The sequence below is a fragment of the Rattus norvegicus genome, chromosome 4 (assembly GCF_021556685.1).
Source record: "Rattus norvegicus strain SHRSP/BbbUtx chromosome 4, alternate assembly SHRSP_T2T, whole genome shotgun sequence".
NCBI lineage: Eukaryota > Metazoa > Chordata > Mammalia > Rodentia > Muridae > Rattus > Rattus norvegicus.
This window is the reverse complement of record NC_141537.1, coordinates 148,719,790-148,732,230: the sequence shown is the minus strand read 5'-3', so window position 1 is coordinate 148,732,230 and position 12,441 is coordinate 148,719,790.

Sequence of the window (12,441 nt, the reverse complement as noted above, 5' to 3'; positions counted from 1 at the left end):
GTTAACGTCTACAGTGTCACAGAGAGAACTGAACTTCTATCCTATCTAGCCCAAGTCCAAGGGCCAAAGTTTTCAACTTGGTGGAGCTGAGGACAAGTTCATGATGTCATTTACATAAAGGGCTTACTTGGTAAGAGACCCCACTGTAGCCCTTGACCTTGAGCCTGTCTGTGCCAGTCTGCAAGGTAGGACTCCAGGGTCATTTGAAATGCCATTAGGAACCCAGGCAACAGGTGGCTGAATTCAGGATAGCTGGCCGCCCTGGGTACCAACCTGGCCTGACCCTGACCCTTTCTGACCTGTACCTCAGGAGACCCAGGAGCTCAGGAATCTACAGCATGCTTTACTTCCAGTTGCTACTCTAAGGCTTCCATATTTACACTTTGTGGGACTAATGCACCATCTGGAACTGTGTGAGCGACTAGGATCACACCTGTTATAAACTGTAAGGCAAGATATTTCCTCCTCACAGCTGTGGAGCACACAGGAGTTGAGGCGTGTGGCAGAGAGCCTCGGAAATGGTGGGCTCCCTTTCATCTCTCTGCTTCCTGAAAGTCAGCAAAAGCCTGATAACTTGGAATTCTGCTCGAGAAGGTTTCACTTCCTTAGGCCTACTTAGGTCTGGTTCTACCCATGGGACTTTTAGAAAAATCAGCATTTTGGAAACAATGTGTCAGAAATCATTTGAAGCCTCTGTTGTTTATTTTGGGGGGGGGTGTTATTTGTTTCATTTAGTTTTGTTTTGTTGTAATTTCTGCGGTGACATTTGTGACTGACAGAGCATAGTGTAACCTGGGCCATGTCTATCTAAAGTCAGCCAACTACCAAGAGGTAGGTAGGTAGCAAGCGGAAAAACAAGGCTAGTTCTCCAGTTCTTCCATCCTGTGGAGGCGCTTTCCTGAGAGGAGTTAATGTGCCTGCTTCTCAGAGAAGCTCCAGGAGGAGGCTCTGTCTTCATCTGGTTTGCAAATGAGAAAGCTGAGTGTGACGTAATCAGGCACTTAGGAGGTAGAGTCAGGGAGGGTTTTGAGTTTAAGGCAACCTAGATCACCCAGTGAGATGTTGTTGTTGTTTTTAGAGCAGTCAGCTATTAAGTCATTCCAAGACCCGAGAGGAAGTCCTAAACCAGCTCTAGAAGCTGGGAGACAGTTCTGGCCTCTACACTTTGTGGAAGAGTGAGAGAAGGGAACTGTGAACTCAGAGCAGGGGTTAGAGGCAAGGAGAGAGAGCCCCTTAAAGCATCCCTGCTGGGTCACTGGCCACCTCTGTCTTTGCTTTGTATCTTAGAGCCTCAGTCTCCTTAAGTGAAGGTAAAATGAACACAGTGCCCCGGTCATATCTAGAATTTGAGTCACCATTACTTTTTGGTGCAAGCAACAGAAACCAGTAATAGGAGGTTCGACCAGAAAGGGTTCTTGAACCTCAAAGCTCAGCAGATGAGTCTAGATTTGGCACAGCCCATTCCAGAAGCTCTAAAACATCACTATGAGCTTCCCCAAGCTGCACCGGTCGAAGCCGGTGCACTGACGAGCTACGTCTTCCACGGGGAAAGCAGGAGGGATGACCAACTGACATACAAACCATTTCTTCTGAATACTTCAACAAACATCCCAAGACTAACTCTTGTTGGCCTGGCCTGGACCACATACAGAGCTCTGAAATCTTAATGGTTGTTCTTGGTTGGCCAAGCCTGGTCACATGCTGATGGCTGCTCTGGTGGTAAAGTCAGTCACTCTTTAGCCACTAAGGACTAGAAGAAGGCAAGAGATGGCTCTCCAGACTCAGGTTTGATGAGTGGAAAGTGACATTGGATCTGGAGGTTGCAGGAGTCTCCTCTCTCCAGAACTGTTACTGGGATTGGGTCAATGTGTGTGTGTGTGTGTGTGTGTGTGTGTGTGTGTGTGTGTGTGTGTGTGTGTGTAGGTCAGGGCAGTCCTTGGCTCTGGTGGGTGCTCGGTGACTGAGTCACCTCCCTTCCTTCCTCTTCTGGAAAACAGGAACTGCAGCTCACCAAATCCAGGCCAACTTCTCCCTGTTCACACAGGGAAACTGAGGAAGATCTGTTGAAGGGACTTGTCCAAGGTACCCCCTCCTTGTCAGTCATAGAGACATGTCTGACTGCGAACAAGTCCCACTGGAAGTGTCAGCTGTCAACTTGAGGTCCCCCACTGAAGAGGAGGGAGCCAACTGCTTTGCATAGATGTGACTGGAAACTCACAAAGCCTTTCCAACCCAGAGGAAGTGAGTGCCTCTTACGTTGGGCTCGCAAGTCATGCTACAAGCTCTAGACAATGTAGTACTGGGCAGAGTGCCCATTCAGCTTCCCACTCATTAGAGCTTACGTCAGCCAGTTCCTCGGGGGACAGCACACTCTGGGTGCTGGGAGACCCCCAAAGCTGGTTTTTTATGAAACTGCCCAGATTAGACAAGATGGCTCTTCGCTTGTCTGCTTTTTTGCTTGGGTTGAGAGGACAAAGTGTATGCTCCGGGACCAGAGTGGGGAGAGAGCAGGCTGTCCTTCAGTCATTAAAGTCAGCCTTTCAGTTGGCTCTCACCCAAGTCCAAGTTCCTGGCCTTAGACAGTGGTACAGTTTGGATCTGGAATGTTCTCAAAGGCTCATGAGTTCAAGCCTTGGTCTCCAGCTGGTGACACTATTGGAGAGGGTGGGGGTTAGGAGCTGGGGCCTAAGGGGAGGAAGCAGGCCGCTGGGTACAGGATCTGATGGTTGTATTTTCTCTCCTGCCCCTTTTTCTTAGTCTCTCCCTCTCTCTTTGCTTCCTGGCCGCCATGATATAAGCAGTGTCTTCCTCTCCCATGAGCTTCTGTTGCCATGAACTTCTGCCTCAATTTGGGTCCAAAATAATGGAGCAGACCTTGGAAGCCATGAGATAAAACACCCCTTTCTCATCCCCAAAGTTGATTTTCCCCCCAGGGAATTTGTCATAGTGATGGAAAGCTAAGGCTGGGAGTCTTATTCTTCCACTTCAAAGTTAGCAAGATACACGATGTGTAAGTCTGTCTGTCTGTCTGTCTGTCTGTCTGTCTGAAGGCACTCTAGCTGGCTCATGGCTCTGGCAAACCTTGTCCTTCTCCTCCATTCCCTCTGCCTTGTAAAAACCGTTAGATTACATCCCCAAATCCAACCACCAAGGTCCATTCCTTATTTGGCTACTATTCCTCCTCTTGAGGCAACCAAGGTCCAGCTTTCGCAGTATTGGACTGCAGCAACTAGAAGCCTGCTTTGGTTCATCGAATATGTCCAACCAAAGCTAAACAGCTCATCCTAGCACCGGGCTTCCCCTTTTACCTTTATAAACTCGTTTGCCTATGGGCCATGTCTGTCTCCTCTCTATCCAGAGGCAGGCCTTTGTTATCATGCTCCCCTCTGCCTTTGCCCCTATCAGACAAATACTCCTTCCCCCTCTCCCTGGTTCCCTTCTCCTTCTCTCTCATCCTCTGTCTCCCATCTTTGTCTTTTATTCCATGACCTCTGTCTCTCTGGGGCAAATAAATCTCTTTTGTGCTGAGAACTTTGTCTTGGGGGTCCCAAGATGATGCCAAGCCCTTCACTATCTATCTACTTGAAAGTGCTGGGATAAACCCATGTCCTTCCATGTGCCAAGTATGGCAGATACCATATTGGGATGAGTAGATGTGTCCATCTCTCTCCTCTTACATGCATAGGTTTTGCGTGCACCCTGTGACGGGGCTTAAGGGAGAGGGTTTCATGCAGAGGAAGTCACCAGGGAACAGGGCACAGGGCTGGGAAAGGAAACGCAGGCAGTGGTGACCAGCTGGCTGCACCCAAATCCCAGCAGCACTGGGAAAAGCACTGGGCCACGTGCACATAAGCCTCTGTCCCCATCCACAAATGAGGATGATGGCAGGTAGAGAGGGTTAGGTGACTCAGTTCCACAGAACAGAATAAATGTCCTCACAAGGCGGGGACTCCATGAACATAAGCTGTTGTGTGAACATAAGCTCTGTAGAAGGTGGGACACAAATGCATGTTCAGTATCCTAGGATCACTGTACACCACACAACACAGGATTTTACACATGTGGGTCTTCCACACGTCACTCTCTTGACTTTCTCTTTCTCCCTCAAGTTCCTTACAGTTGGTATATAATAGTCTCCCCCAATTCCCAGTCTGCTGGACCCTGGGGCAGGAGTCTCTGACTCCACACTGGTATCTGAGGAGACTTCTTTGCTCCGATCCACACAGGTCGATGCTAAGTTGCCCCTTCTTTGCTTTCCCAGCAGTCTCAAGGACACATTGCAAGTTCCCCAGGGAAACTGTTCAGCTCTGTGGAAGCTGGAACTCAGAGAGCTGGGGGCGGGGGAGAGACAGGAGACTCCTCTGTGTACCCACGCACCCCTGACCGAGAGAGATACTGGTCTCTGCATTCTGTCTTACTGAGACTTGTCTACGGGTGCTGAAGTCTTGATCATGCCTGAGAGGTACAACAGACAGCAAGGGAGGGCCACTGATGGAAGGGGAGTGATGTGTAGCAGAGCCTCACAAGCCTGGAATGCTCTGGAGAGTGGTGATTGTTAGGGCTTGGGGATGGTGACCATGGAGGTGGTAAGGAGATGGTCACAGGGCCTTCAATAGCTCAGGAGATGGGGGTGGGGCGTATGGAGTCAGAAAAGGAACAAATGAAGGCTAGTATGGAGAAAGAGAAGAGTCCTGGAAACCTCGCAGAATGGCTTGGGGAGCTGGCAGTGTTAAGCTACAGGGATGGGGACAGCTAAGGAGATTCCTGCCACTGTGAATCCATTTACTAAGAAAAGACTAGGGCGAGGGGCTCTTGCAAGTGTCAGTGTGATGAGTAGTCTGTTGGATCTCCTTATTCCTGTTCCCCTTATCCTTGAGGAAGAACCTGGTTTGTGCTATGGAGAGTCACCTGCTCTTTGTTGAGGTCACGTAGCCATTGGGCTACAGGTCCTGTGACTCTGGCCCAGTCAGCAAGTTCCAGCTCTCCAGTCCCAAGGATCGGACTAGCACACAATCAACACCAAGCCAAAGGGAACCAGTCCTGAGAAATGCCGGTGTTCTTGGTAATGGAGTCTGTCTTCTCTGAGGGTTTGCTCAGCAGGCAGATGCTGGAGCTGCTAATAGCCACTTGGCCACCAAGGCAGGGTGAACCAGCTTGACGACACCAGCACTCGGATAAGCAGAAATCAAAGGATGGACAAGCATACGCAGGGGGTTCCTGTTTCAAGCCTAGACCCAGCCATGCCTGGAACGAACCCAGACTTTTTATGACTGGTTGTCTCTCTTACTGAGAGTATTCTAACGAATACAGACTCCTTAAAAAAAGACTTTCTGTGATCACCGAGCCTCTGCTTGGGAGAAGGAAACATTCTAGAAGTCGGCAGCAGGTGATACTTGTGCAATGCCGGGCTCATGCTATAAAGCATATGGTTAAAACAGTTACGTTCTTGCTTTCCCTCAATTCGAAGCACATTCTTTAAAGTCTTCTATGATGAATGCAAGAGAAATAAGCTTAAGGGCCCATGAAATTCTGAGGCGGCATTTGAAAGACACCAGACAAACTCTAGTGAGTACGCGAAAGCTGGATTTCAGGTGGAAGGGAGACAGCGAGGGAATGTGAGGGGAGAGAAGGGAAGAGTCCAGAAGGGAGACCAGAGTGCCAGCCAATGTGCCTTTTGGTGACAGAGTCATCTGAGGTTCCTACAGAGCAGGATGGATGTGAGCTCAGAGTCTGGCAGATGGTTCTAGGATACAGCCTGGTGATGTCCCTTTTTGCCCTTTCCTAATTCACAAAGCCTCCCCACACTGGGACATCTGGCAGTCTTGGCCAAAAATAAGCTAACAGTACCATTGCCCTCTGTAACCCACTTCCCACACAGCAGAACAAGGAGCCTGCAGCTCCGTAGCTGACTGCTCATAGAAACCCTAGAGGTAAGCCCACACACCCTCAAAGTCCACAAAGACCCATGCCATCTGATCCCTGTGCCTGCTCTGCCCTTGTCTCTCAACCTCACCATCACTGGCTCACTGCCTCATGCACACCCTGTCCCCTCTCAGACCCATAGGTTTTTTTCAGCTTCTACCCTGCCTTGGGTGTGCCCTGCTATTTCTTCTGTCTGCCAGGGAAACTCAGCCATGCTAAGGATCACCTTTTCAACATTAGTCTTTCCTTGCCTGGGGGAGACTATGCTACTCCAATCCCTGCAGCCCTTGCTTGTGGGATGGGAATCGCAAGTCCTTCTGAAAGCTGAGCTGAGCAGCAGTATAGGAAGCTCTCTGCAAGTGCCCAGGATGGATTGGTGGGTATGTAGATTCCCCCTGTGACTGTCACCTTGCCTTCCGGGTTCTCCTGGCTGGTCCATATGAACATTTTTCCTCCATCTGAGTGTGGGTAGCTGTTGGGCAGGAGCTCCCTTCGTCTGTATCCACACCAGGTGTCTATCAAATGGCTATGGAAGAGACAGTTTGCACATACAAGGTCCTAGAGACACCTGAGAAGTTAAGCCCCAAAAAGGAAGGGGCTTCCCAAGGGCTCCCCAGCATCAATGCTGGCGTCTGCAGCTCTAAAGCCAGTTAGTTTTCTATAATTCCGCCCACATTTTTCTGCGAAAGGATTTGCCAGCTTCCTTCACAGTAGTTTTTCTCTCTAGGGTGAAAAGAACAAGGAACTGGCAGCTGGAAGAGATGGGAGTGGCTGGGGCTCTGCCACCATGTACCTTGAACCTGCTAGATCCCTCCTGAGGGCGCTCAGCTAGTGACCAAGCAGTCGTTAGCATGAAGATGGTGGGTCCCACATAGGTAGCGGTTTTGACTTCAGAGTCTGGGCCAGGTGACCTGACTTCAAGTCCTGCCATGCTAGTGGACAGTGGTTCTCCATCTGGTCTCAGGTAATGAAAGACCCCAGCCTTGCCTGAGGTAAGGCGGCTTTTATCTCCCTCCTCCTTAAGTGCTTGTGGAGCCCATGGCAAGGGGGGGGGGGATGATCTGTGTGGCAAAAGAATCCTTCTGAGTGACAGCATGTGATGTCTACATCATAACGGAGGACTCTCAAGAGCCCCACGGGAAGGGTCACTATGAAATGAACCAAGGCCTCCTACCAATGTTTAGCACCGAGCTGGGGGCAGATGAATGAGCCACTGCTGCAGGACCCTTCAGTCAACGTAAGCCTTCAAAACCAGAAGGCCAAAGCAGGAGAGACTGCTAGAAGTGCCCAGCAGAACTGCTTTTGAAATATCAACTACCCAAACTATGGGAGTCAGACATTACTGTTACAGCTGTGAGTCACTATGTATTGGGGTGATCCACTGAGCAGCCAAGGCAGTTAAGTTTCCTTATCTCCCTCCTGGGCATTTGCAGGAGGAGCCTCCTGTATAGCTTCTCAGCTAAGCTCTCAGAAGGGCTTGTGATCCCCATCCCACAAGCAAGGGCTGGTGGGGTATGGGGTAGCATAGTCTTCCCCTGCAGAGGTCTTGACTTGAGAGTTGGAGCTCAGACACCTTTGACTCCAGGCATCACTGCTGTAGGGAGAGGGAGAGAGGAATTTTGGAGTGTGAATTCATAGCCTGGGGTGATAGAGAGACTTTACCTGGGAGCCCCTGACTAATCCCAGGGAGGCTTGGAATTAGTTGGAATATGCATGCCTAATTAGCCTTGGAATACGGATGCCTTTTTTCCTGCAGAAAAGCAGGCCAGCCTATACAGTAGTAGAAACTTTCAAAAGAACATGGCACTTTGCTCTTAGGAAGTCCCACAAACCCTTAGCTGTGTGGCAAGACGTGTGGTGGTCAGTGAGCAGGCATCAGGTAGCAGTTTTCTCTGAGCTTAAACCTTCCATGTTGGAGGGAAACTCAAAGAAGGGGAACAGGAGGATGTTCTCAATCTGTGAGTGGTGACCATCAGAAAACACACATTTCTGGTGGTCTTGGGAACCGAGACATTGCTCAGTATCAAAATTACAATTATGGGATGGCAACGAAAATCACTTTATGTTTGTGGGTCACCACAACATGCAGAACTGTGTTAGAGGTTAGCATTAGGAAGGTTGGGAGCCCCTGCTCTAAAGGGAGGGGAAATGATGGGAAGCTCATTAAGACAGAAGTAAACAACTCAAAAGTAGCTTCAGGAAGTCCCTGAAACTGATTCTCTAGGCCCCTGCCTCTTCAAGAGTATACAATCAGTAAACACTGCTGAAAGTCTCTGATAAGCTCAGCTGCCTAGAAGAAGCTGAGTTCATCCCAACTGCCTAGAAAATGCAGAATTGCAGAGCTGCCTGAACAGCATAAGCCAACCGAGACCCTATCCTCAGCGCCAAAGGACAGTCTCCACCCTGCTTAGCTGTCTGCAGGCTGTGTAGTGTGGTTTCCCAGCTTTTGGGAGCTGTCATCTATGCTGGGGCGGTCTTTGGTAGTGCTGCTGTCCATGAGACATTTCTACTCCTGTAAATAACCCCAATAAAACACATTGGTTTACCAAAGCGGATTTTGATGAAATTGTGGGGCTCACCATTTAGGGGTGAGTAGACATATGTATGTTGCATCTCTCTGGGAAAAGTCTGTCACACAACAAGAGGTTTCTTGTGTTGTATGAAGGTGAAAGGGAGGCTGGAGAAACTGTATGACTCTGGCAGAACCACGTAGCCTGTAAGGACATCACCAGGGAAAAGTCATACTCTTGTTTTACAAACAATTCAGGACAGAGAAAAGGCAGATGGGGTTCCTCCAAATTGGAAAGGGATGGCATTTATTATTTATTTATTTATTTATTTATTTATTTATTTATTTATTTATTTATTTATTTATTTATTTATTGTATGAGAACGCTGCCTCTGTCTTCAGACTCACCAGAAGAGGGCATCAGTTCTCATTACAGATGATTGTGAGCCACCATGTGGTTGCCGGAAACTGAACTCAGGACCTCTCTGGAAGAGCAGCCAGTGCGCCTAACCACTGAGCCACCTCAGTGAGTGAGGAGTGGTTTTGAAATGAAGGGTAATGTTGTGGATTGCCCTGGTGCTGTCTGTATTTTGATGTTAATTCTGCTTCTTCAAGAGGGGCTGCCCCAACAAGGGAGGAGTGGATCATGTACTCAGGTGATTTCATGTGAACCTTCTCCCCATTTCAACTGGTCAGATAAAGGCTAGAGTCTGTAATTGGGCAGTGGAAGGGAAAGGTGTGGCTGGAGGTTTTAGAGAAGGGGAAGAGAGGAAGAAGAGAAAGGAGTTGAGACAAAGGAAAATGGAGGAAGAGGAGGTGGAAGGAAGATGGGACCGGAGAAGCCGAAGCAAGGGATCTCATAGCTGGGGAACAGAGTAGTGTAAGTCAATCTGTGCAATCTAGGCGTATAGCTTACAAATATTGCAACTGAGTTGTGTGGTTTTTGCACAGGTTTATTGGGGCTGGGGATTTTCTGCAACAGGGTACCTTGGAGAGCGCGATCATGAAAGGGTCTGAAAGGAGAGAGAAAGTTGCTGGGGTTCCCAAGGCTTGCTGGGGCACAGGGGGTGAACAGTTCTAGAGCAGAAAGAGTGAACAAGCTGGGTGTGCAGCCAAGGTGTGGCCAGAGGCTCCAAGGGTTATTTGAAACTGCAGCTGCAGGGCGTGTGCAGGAGAGAACTTTGGGCCTGGGCAGAGAGTCAATGCTATGTACAGAGCATGGAGACAGGGTTCATTGTCCTTGTCGAGTAGAAACCATCTCTGCTCTCCTGCTCTCTTGGGCAATGGATGGGGTTTCACTAGATTCAGCAAACGTATTTGGTCTACCATCCCTCTTCTGTCAGAGGGGCCAGCAGAAGTCCAGATGTGGGCAGAAACCTTGATCTTCCACTTCAGGCTACCAACAACCCCTGAGCTGTTCACTGCACACAGGCACCAGCCCAAAGGGGCTAAACCCCAGCTTGACCTTTGCTTCTTAACCGTATGTCAGCAAGGCTGCACTTCCAGACTGACTGCTGATTATTTTTCTTTTATTACTTAGAAAGTTCTATGAGCTAAAATTCATGGTGCTTAAAAGATGTGATTGAAAATACTTCTGAACATCAAGGCTTTGGTACGGCTGCACCGCTGAGCCACGGCCACCACCCCTCAATTTGTAGACTGATTCCACCCCCCAAACAGTTCATTAACTCTTGATGCTCCCCCTACCCACTGGTGTCTACGCATCCAAGGATCTCGTGTGTGGATAGCATCCTCTGGTTTGCAGCGTCTCCTGACTACTTCATTCATTTAACCCGGTTGTCTTCCAGTTCTTTTTTCTCTCTCATGAATCAGCACCTCATTCCATTGTAAGGATAGTCTACTTTTTGTGAACGGGCCCAATGGCTGATGGCCTTCTGGTTGTTATGAATAAGGATGTTATGCACACACGAGCAAGCTTTTAGGTGAACTTACACTCACTACTCTTGGGTGTGGAGTTGGGGATAGAGAGTGGCTCTTGGATCATCGTGTCATTCTCGTTAACTTTCTGAATCACCAGATTCTCTTCCAAGAGAACCGTGCTGTCCACTCCACTTTCCCCACTACCCCCACCTTTAAACGGAACAGGTAACTAAGACTCTGAATGAGGGTAAAGATGTGACTGTCGGAACCACAAGCCAATGGCAGGATTAATACCAAGTAGACACTCAGATGCTTGAGGGACTTTGGGGGTAGCAGAGCCTGGGCTACCATTGTGTAGTTACAGGCTTGAACATGCACCCAAGTCACCTCAGAGGGTATGTCCAGGGCAGGTTCACATCACCCTCTAAGGGCTAGAAGCAAATTGAACTGACTGACTTGCTTGGATACATATGGGATCCTCAAATCCAAATGCTGGAAATGACTTTTAGGTATAAAAGTGCTGGCTATTCCCCCAGCAATTATATAGTGGAGGCAGGAGGGGATCAGGACTTAAGTCACCTTTGTGTACAAAGCAAGTTCAAGGCCAATCTAGACCTCATAAGACTCTGTCTCCAAAAGTGAAAGAAAGCAGAAAAGATTAGGATAGTCAGGGAAGTTGGCTTCAGCCTCCCCCGGGTGACACTGTTGGGAGGCGGGTGTGAGTAGATTCTCAGGCACACCTCGGGTCGCAAGGACACTACAGTGTAGGCTGTGTGTGGCCACTCTCTGTGTTTTCCTTGTCTGGAGGCCAAAGCCTGGCTTTCTTGCTGCCAAAGTGTTAGGGGCAAGCCCTTCTGGCCACTGTGGTTTGGACTTGGCTTCTAAGAAGGTTCTAGAAAGAAGGACCTCTTGACCTAGAGCTTGGACAAGGGGGTGGCTTGCTGAGCTCTGGGTGAAGGGAGGGAGATTCAGGTCAGCAAGGAAAAGTCAGGGAGAGACAGGCAGAAGGAAGATCAAGTTAAAGGATGAGCCAGGTCTCCAGGTCAGGCCCTGGTGAGGTAGGTGGGCTCTCCAGCTGTCTCCTCCTGCCACCCACTGTTATCTGAAGCATCTCCATGCTGAAGGCCATTGCATAACAACATTGGTTTAAAACATGGCTTTCCTTCCATCTTTCTTTTCCTCTCTCCCCCCAACTCCCACACCCATCTTAAGCTCTTAATCAAGGTTACATTTTCCTTGGGTCTTTATCTCTTCTCACTTCTCTTTCAGGCTTGCTTGGTAAAACCACATCTCTGGTCTCCTCTTTCTCATAACCTTGTCCCCGCTCCCCTATACTTGCCTATGGCTGAAAATCAGCCATGTTTTGGGTTTTGTTTTTTATCTTTTTTTTTCCCATTAGCTTTCTCGGAACCACCTGGGCTCACTTAAGACTCATGACCTTGACTGTTTCAAGACTCCACCACACTGCCTCTCCTGCTCTGGTGTGTCTGCCTCTGCCTGCTGCAGCTTGAATGCTGCCTCTCCTGGTCTCACCCACCACTTCCTGCTTCCAGGAAACAGAAGCAAAATGTCCCTGGACTCCAAGGTTTGCCTGCTGCTCTGCCTTCAATGTGTCCTCCAAAATTCCTTGTGCTTTAGAGTTCAGAAGACTTAGTCCTCAAAAGCAGACATAAGCAGTTTGGAAGTGGAGCCTCTTGAGAGGCACTCTTGAGAGGTTACAAGGGTAAGGCATCAGTGACTTTGTTGTGAAGACCCGAGTTGGTTTCACTGGGTTCTACAAAGGAAATGAGATTTTGTGTCATGCTGGCGCTTTGATATTGGGCTTCCCAGTCTCCAAAGCCATGTCCCAAATAAACTCCTATTCATTATAAACTGCATAGCATCAGCTGTTCAGTTATAGTAACAACAGGAAACAGACAAATACCCCTCCTTCTAGTGACATACTCTGCCTCCTATTCATTGCTAAAAGGTGAACTGACTATGGGGTTGTGTGTCTTGGCCTGGGCCTAACACTTATCCCATGCCCTATCCCTCCCATCTGCTTAGAAACATCACTCCAACAACTCTCTCCCTCTCCTTCCCTCCCTCCTTCCTTCCCCTCTCCCCTCCCCCCTCTTTCTCTCTCTCCT